Source organism: Scyliorhinus torazame, chromosome 8 (genome assembly GCF_047496885.1).
Source record: "Scyliorhinus torazame isolate Kashiwa2021f chromosome 8, sScyTor2.1, whole genome shotgun sequence".
NCBI lineage: Eukaryota > Metazoa > Chordata > Chondrichthyes > Carcharhiniformes > Scyliorhinidae > Scyliorhinus > Scyliorhinus torazame.
The window spans coordinates 106,002,900-106,010,803 of record NC_092714.1 but is presented as its reverse complement, the minus strand read 5'-3'; the positions used below and the strand labels follow the sequence as shown (position 1 = coordinate 106,010,803).

General features: G+C 46.6%; 1 pseudogene; it reads left to right on the top strand.

The window, feature by feature from the left end:
* The first annotated feature begins 1,919 nt into the window (after window positions 1-1,919).
* On the top strand, window positions 1,920-2,832 carry LOC140428023 (N-alpha-acetyltransferase 20 pseudogene; annotated as a pseudogene).
* Window positions 2,833-7,904: the final 5,072 nt, after the last annotated feature.

Here is a 7,904-nt window from a genome sequence, read left to right as displayed (position 1 = left end):
CCCTCAGCACAGTCCCCGCATTGCAAGTCCCAGATCCACTTTCCCCGTACGCAATCAAAGTAGCAAGCACCAACCGAACCCTTTCAGCCGTGCTCCTCCAGGAATGCCATGACCAATTACGCCCCATGACATACGCCTCACGCGAGTTAGATCCTGTTGAGCAAGGGTTTTCTGCCTGCGAAAGGCACCTGCTCGCAGTTTTTTGGGCAGTGCAGTACTTCTTCTACATTACAGGACTCAACCCCATCACCATTCTCACTGAACACACACCGACACAGCTATTATTAGATGGTCGACTTAAAGATGACACAGTCAGCCAAACCCGTGCAGCCCTCACGCATGAAAATGCTGTACAGCAGCTTATTGAGAATATAAAGGCAGCCCAGCTCGTAGCAGCTGTGAGACCTGGGACCAGGAGGAAACAAAGCAAAGCTTGTTTCGATAAAATGGTACATGCCACCGAGTTTGTAGTAGGGCAGCTAGTGATGCTTTCCCTATACAACCCCAGTTCATTCCATTCCCCAATATTTTCCGGACTGTACTCCATTTCGGACAAAGTCAGCCCCTCTCTATACAAGATCACATATTCCAATGGCAAGTCTGCATGGTCTCACATAAACCAGCTTAAGGTTTATGGCTCGCAGAACAACCATGCATAGCACTACTCGCTTGCAGCAGCAGACGAGCACGCCCCGCCCACAGATGACGCATTCCTACCCTCCCCCAGCCAGTCCAGCCCGTCCTCAGACACATCTTCAACTCCACCCCCAGAGGCACGACTCTGCCTCTCCCTTCCTTCAACCAGCAGCGACAGCGACAGTGATAGTGATAGCAATGACGCCAGCCACAGCACACCACGTTATGATTATACCCCTGCACCAGGCCCCATTTCCAGCAAATCCGAGCATGATTCCAGTGACCCCTTCGAAATCACATACATCAAAGCCCCTGACCCAGACCCACCGCCCAACGATCAGGGATTAAAACCTAGTAGCTCCAACCTCGACACACGATTCTGGCACCGTGACAATTTGTTTAGGCTCATCCAGAATTATGAGATGGACCTCAATTCGCCCCAAGCAGCTTTAGCCAAACTACTCCAGTCAAGAGTATGGCAGCCGGGAGAAGATGATGACATAGAGTCTGACTCCCACCAAGCGAATCCCTTTGCAACTCTGTTCGCTACTGAGCAATGAGGTATCCACATGATGGCAAAAAGGAACCGATGGAGAGATACAATGTCCTTTTTGATGGAACCTGCACCATGTTTGTCGTATGTTTGTTCGTTTAACGTACATGTTAAATGTTGTTTGTGAATTTGAAAGTTTTTCATGGCCCCACGCCACGACCCTTTTGACGTCCAATGGCAGTTAATGGAACAAGTTTGTCAACAGACACCACTCATAGCTAATCTTCTGATTCTATCACGAGAAGCAGCCCCCACGACGACCACATTCTTACCCATTCTTGCCAGTCGCTCAGGCAATGGAGAAACGGCACTGGTCCCAGCCCTGCCTGAGGACCCCCCCTTTGGTCAGCTACGCTCGGGTAGTGCACAAACGGCACTGATCACCATCCTACCCGGGGATTCCACCCATTTCTTAACCGCCGCGGCCCATACGCACCCTATTTTGGCACTTTCAGTTCGAAAATCTTTTGTTTATTTCTGGCGACCCTTAGGTTGCTTCCATATGCTATTTACATCCTCAAACACTAGGATGGTAGATCGCATAGGCTGCGAGATGGCTCGCACTGTGTCAGTATTTTTCTCGGATGTCTTGTCCCAAATATTTGGTTTTTTAAAAAAAAATTTTTTTACATGAGAGAGTCACAGATGGTGACCAATTATAATGGGTAATTGGCAACAAAGGACAGACAGACAGACATACGCGATCTTAAGCAATATAATAACGGGAAAGGTTAGTTTCCGGTGCAAGGTTGGTTGGCGAAATGACAACGTTACGAGCATTCTGCTGTGATGATCTTTTTCGCTTCAACAACATAAATCTGGATCCCCTTACAGAAACTTATGGGATTCCCTTCTACCTGCAATATCTAGCTCATTGGCCAGAGTATTTCATTGTTGCGGAGGCTCCTGGAGGAGAGCTAATGGGATACATTATGGGGAAAGCTGAAGGATCAGTGGCAAGAGAGGAATGGCATGGACACATAACGGCTTTATCTGTAGCTCCAGAATTTAGACGCTTGGGGTTGGCAGCTAAACTAATGGAACTGCTGGAGGAAATATCTGAAAGAAAGGGTGGATTCTTTGTTGGTCTATTTGTACGAGTATCCAATCAAGTCGCAGTGAACATGTACGAACAGCTTGGCTACAGTGTCTACCGAACTGTGATAGAATACTACTCAGCTAGCAATGGAGAACCTGATGAAGATGCTTACGATATGAGAAAAGCCTTATCAAGAGATACAGAGAAGAAATCAGTAATACCCCTTCCTCATCCAGTCAGGCCTGAGGATATTGAATAACCTTAAGCTGTGGCTCTTGGGCAATTTGTAAAGCAAGAGAAAACTATTACTTTTGCTGTTTTAATATGAGAATGCTGAGAATTGCAAGGAAAGTTTGAATATTTTATTAAAGGACAGCGTATTCCTCAGTATTTCAGTACTGCAGGTAAACGTCGAATTTATATTTTAAAGAGAAATTTGAGGCCTAGTATCTCACATTTGGTTTATAGTCCCAAGAGCCACAGCTTTATCATAATGTTTGTTTAGCATTTTTCTCCCCCTGGTAGATAATAATAGCCTTTGGAACTGCATTCTGTATGTTTGCAAAGAGATTTTGTATTTACATCATAAATGTTTTGTGTAAAATTTAATTTTTTAAATCACTTTTGTGATATGTTTGTATGTTGACTCTTTGAGTCTGTTTCTGTTTGGTTAAACAATTGCAGGCAGAAGTGTCGAGGCTTTCTGTTGAGGAAGACGACAATGTTTCAGGAAAGCTGAGAGTGGAGTTAAATTTGCAACACTGACGTTGCATACAAGTGCGGTGAAGAACACCATTGCATTTAATCACTGGGAAAAGTATTATCTAATGAATTTATACTGATAATGTTGGCACTTTAAACTCAAGGCCTGTAGTATCTTTATGGAGTTTTTTTCATGCTATTAACTAGAGCAGAAATCTGTATCACAGAAAACAGCAATTATTTTCATTTGCTGTGTTAGTCCAACTATCAGCTGATACACCTGCGGTTTGTGAGGAAGAATGGGAAGGGAAGATAAGAAAATTCTATAGTCTTGGCAGTCCAACATTTTGATGATCAGAGAATCTCCTGAGTTGATTCAAATTACTTTCTTTAGAAGTTTAATATTTGTTCTGTTTTATTGTAATATTAACATGGTGCTGTAATAAACTGTGAAACTAAAAAAAAAAAATTTAAAAAAGCAATATAATAACAGATATTATGCTTGTGTCCACAGAACCCCGGAACCTCAGGAACCCCAGAGGAAGAAAAAGAAGAAGACCGACAAAAGGAAAGATGAAGACACCCTTCATGCTTTTCACCTGGATCTTAGCGGGATCACTTCAGTTGCATGCGAACGCTACCCCCCTGACCCCTACAACACAGGCCGTGAATGATTCCCACCCCTGCCATACACTGTACCCTGAGATAGTTAATCCCGAGATAGTTAACCCCGAGATAATTACCCCCGAGACAGTTACCGACACCCCAACCTGGTGTGGGAAGTTTATAACCTGGTATTCACTATCTTACATAGTAAAATCACTCTTAGTACTGATGATACTCTGCAGTGTTGTGCAGACACTTAGACTCAGAAAATAGCGAAGGAGAGCCTCCCGCTCTCACACCCCATTATACACGTTTAGGTCCCCTATTTTCGGACTTCACCAAACCTTGATCCTTCACCCTTGAATGAATGAAAGTGCATCCGTTTTTCTTTATGTGTGTTTTGTTTGTTCAATGTAAACCACTGTGTTTGACTGCCAAGCCAGATAAACTTGTGTTGCTGCTATTTGTACAGTTTAAAGTGTTCTAGATTATTTTTGATTGTTTGAGTGAGGATAGTTTATTGAGGATAGTTAGAGGTTCCAGTTTTTTTATTTTGTAATGTATGCCTGAATGTCATAGCGCCCCATAGAGTTTTATAATGATCTATGTATGTAAAATGATTTAAGGTAAAAATTGAGTTTCATAGGATAGGGCAGTGTAGAGCCCGTGAACTGCTTATGGGTGCCCCACTTGGTCAGAGAATGAAGATCACGCAGTAATGTGATCCTTCACGCTTCGCGTTGAGGATCACAAGGAGGGAGGGTAGCCATCTGGGATGGCCACTTCCCGATTACAAAATGGACACTTTGCAAAGATTGCAGGGAAAATGGACAATACTGAGAAAACAAGCAGGTTCAGGGTGTGTCTGCATATTGGAGCCGCAGCTCCCAGACAAGACCAAAACTGTAGGCCAATTAGCATACTAATGGCCCATCTCCGGGAACAAAAGAGTAACATTTGAGTAACCGATACTAAGGCAGATACCCCAGTGCCCGAGGAGACCAGAACAAAGCAGGCCAACGGCCACCTAGGACATGCCCAACCATCAGGGCACCCACCCCTTTATTGGATGAAATCGATAGGAACGATCGAGAAACAGCCCAATTGATTGGGGCCAAGTTCAAGGCTTGCCCCAAAGTGCGCGAAGCCCCTTTGGGTATAAGAAGGAGCCCCCAAGAAAGAATTGTTCTCTTGGATCTGGCTCTCACCGAGGAGAGACCTGTTCAACAGCTGCACCAGAAGCAAGTAAGTCCAAGGTCAACGCACGCTACCCGACAGATGACCTTAACTGTTCCCCCTTCACCACTTCGACCCCAACAGCCTCAGATCTGAACAACGCCCATTGTTCCTCTGACTGAGTGGGCGGCCGAAGCTAAGTATAGGCTTTAACAGTAGTGATAGTTTAGTCTGTAGTATTTGTGTATGAGTATATTTAACTGTGTGTGTAAATAAACAAGCATTTGACTTTGAACTAACTAACTGGTATATCGAGTCTTTGATCAGTATTCGGTTTGAACCTTGTGGCAGCATCGAAAGATACCTGGCGATTCGAGAGCAAACGTAATTAGAGTTAAGGAAGACGACCATCCTGATAGTTTAGTCTGTAGTATTTGTGCATGAGTATATTTAACTGTGTGTGTAAATAAAAAGGACATTTGACTTTGAACTAACTAACTGGTGTATCGAGTCTTTGGTCAGTATTCGGTTTGAACCTTGTGGCGGTATCGAAAGATACCTGGCGACTCCAGAGCAAACGTAATTAGAATTAAGGAAGGCGACCATACTGACCGCTATATTCAGAGCCAACGAAAGAGAGAAAACATTTAGCAACAAAAGATCTGAAGGCGTTTAAACCCAGCTGACTGTTTTTCTCTTTCCAGGAATTGACAGATGATGCTTCCTCTGCTGAGCCAGCAGATGTATTGCCCAGGTGAATGTTAAAGCAGTGATTGTTTCACTGCCTCTGTCTGGACAGCTCTCTAAACAGCGGTATCTTTTCAGGCGGGGGGGGAGGAGGGGTGCGGTTCCTGACAGGGATCTCTCTTCAGGAGTGCTTGTAGGGAGTTCTCTTTATTTTGGGGGGCTTTGTGGGGGTTCTCTTTTTTAAGGGGAGGTGACCCAGAAAATCTCAGGTGTGTGCTAAATTGCATTGCTGGTGGGGGGCAGGCGCGGGACCTCGCTATCAGGCCACCTGCCCATAATGGCGGCCCTATAGAGGGAATCCCTAGGGATTCCCTCGCAGTCTTCGGCATTCAAACGTTTGCATGGCTAAAGATTGGGACTCGCTTCCTAATTTAAGTGCAAACCAGGCACAATTCAGCTCCAGCAAGAGAACATAGGGCTGGATTCTCCATTTCCCGCCGCCGATATCATAATCGGCAATCAGACGGAGAATCCATACCGACGCCCAAATCGTGTGTGGCAAGGGGATGTTGGGTCGGGTCCGCTCACGGCCGGCGCCATATTATACGGCGCGGCCGCTGCAGGTCGTCAGCCATGTGCATGCGCGACCAGGAACTCGGCCATTCTCCGGCTCTTTTCGGCGCGGGAGGCGGGAGTTTCACCTGCCGCAACTGCTAGCCCCTCACCGGTCCCGGAATCTGTGAGGGGTCGGCGCTGATTCTTTTGGCCGTAAACCTCCCGCGAATTTTCCGTTCAAGCCGGCACTTAGCCGCTGAAACGGAGAATCCAGCCCATAGTCTCTCAAACAGAGAATCCTGCCTGTTGTCACTTCATGACTTGGTCTGAGATGGGTGGTGAGAATTCTAATCAATTATTAAAGTTAAGCTTTCTACTCTTACTGTTAATTACTGCGAAATGCTGTGAATTGATACTTTGTTTTTTATCTTTGACTTGTTACCTTTTTAATGGTTAATAAACTTTATGAATTCACCATTTAAAGTGTTCTTTATTGCAATATGGTTACGTCTTTAGGACATAATGTGATTTATAATGGAAGGGCTATTGCAAACAAGTGGACCCTTATCTTTTTTTAAAATTTAGAGCATCCAATTCATTTTTTCCAATTAAGGGGCAATTTAGCGTGGCCAATCCACCTAGCCTGCACATCTTTTGGATTGTGGGGTGGAACCCACGCAAACACGGGGAGAATGTGCTAACTCCACACAGACAGTGACCCAGAGCCGGGATCGAACCTGGGACCTCGGCGCCGTGAGGCAGCAGGGCTAACCCACTGCGCCAGTGGACCCTTATCTGAGGAAAGACATACTTGCCATCAATGGAGTGCAACTGAAGTTCAGCAGAATAATCCCTGGGATGGCAGGATTGTTTTTGAGGAAGGATTGAGGAAACTGGCCTTGTATTTTCCAGTCTTGAAGAATGTGAGGTAACTGAATTGAAGCTTCCAAAATTCTTACAGGGCATTTAGCGTAGATGTCGATAGAATATTTGCCCTGGCTGAAGAGTGAGAACCAGGGGGCACTGTCTCAGAATAAGAGGCATGCTATTTAAAACTAAGATGAGGGTGAATACATTAATTGGTGGTGAATCTTTAGAATTCTGTACCCCAGAGAGCTGTGGTGCTCAATCATTGCACAGCTTCAAGACAGAAATCAATAGGGGGCTGGATTCTCCGATTTTGAGGCTATGTCCCCACGCTGACGTTGGAACGGTGGCGTTGTACGACAGAATAAATGGTGTAAAACGGCCACCGATCTTCCGTTTGGCTGGGAGCTAGCATCAAGGCAGTGTAGAGCACCCGGCTCTAGCTGCTAATTCAGCCCGGAGAATTGCCGGGTCCATGGCCGCGCATGCACACGGCGGCAGCCTGCAGCGGCCGGGCAACATGGCGCCGGCCACGTGCGGACCATGCCTGCGAAATAGTGCCCCCCCCATTTGGCCAGCTCGCGCGCCCAAGCCCACTCCCCAACAGTGCCCTCAGCCCCTGGCAAAGTCCCCCCTGTCCGCAGATTGGCCCTCCCCGATTATGGCAGTGCTGGACTGAGTCCGCAGCAGCCACACCGAGCTCCCCACAGATGAGATCAGAGGCGACCGACGCCGTCAGGAACTTGTCTGGTCGGGGGCGGAGCATCGGGGGGTGGGCCTCAGGGAATGTCCTGAGGCCGTCGATACGGCGCGCGGCGTACTCTCTGAGTACGCCGCTTTGGAGGGGGCGGAGCATTGTGAAATTGGCACCGCCCCTGATACAGTCATGAATGGGGTTACTCCGGCCGATCGGCGAATGCGATTTCGGCGTTGGCGACCGGAGAATCCCATCCAGGATGTCTGGATATTAATAACGTAGGGGGGCGGTGGCATAGTGATATTGTCACTGGACTAGTAATCCAGAGACTCAGGGTAATGCTCAGGGGTTTCGAGTTCGAATCCCACCATGGCAGATGGTGAAAT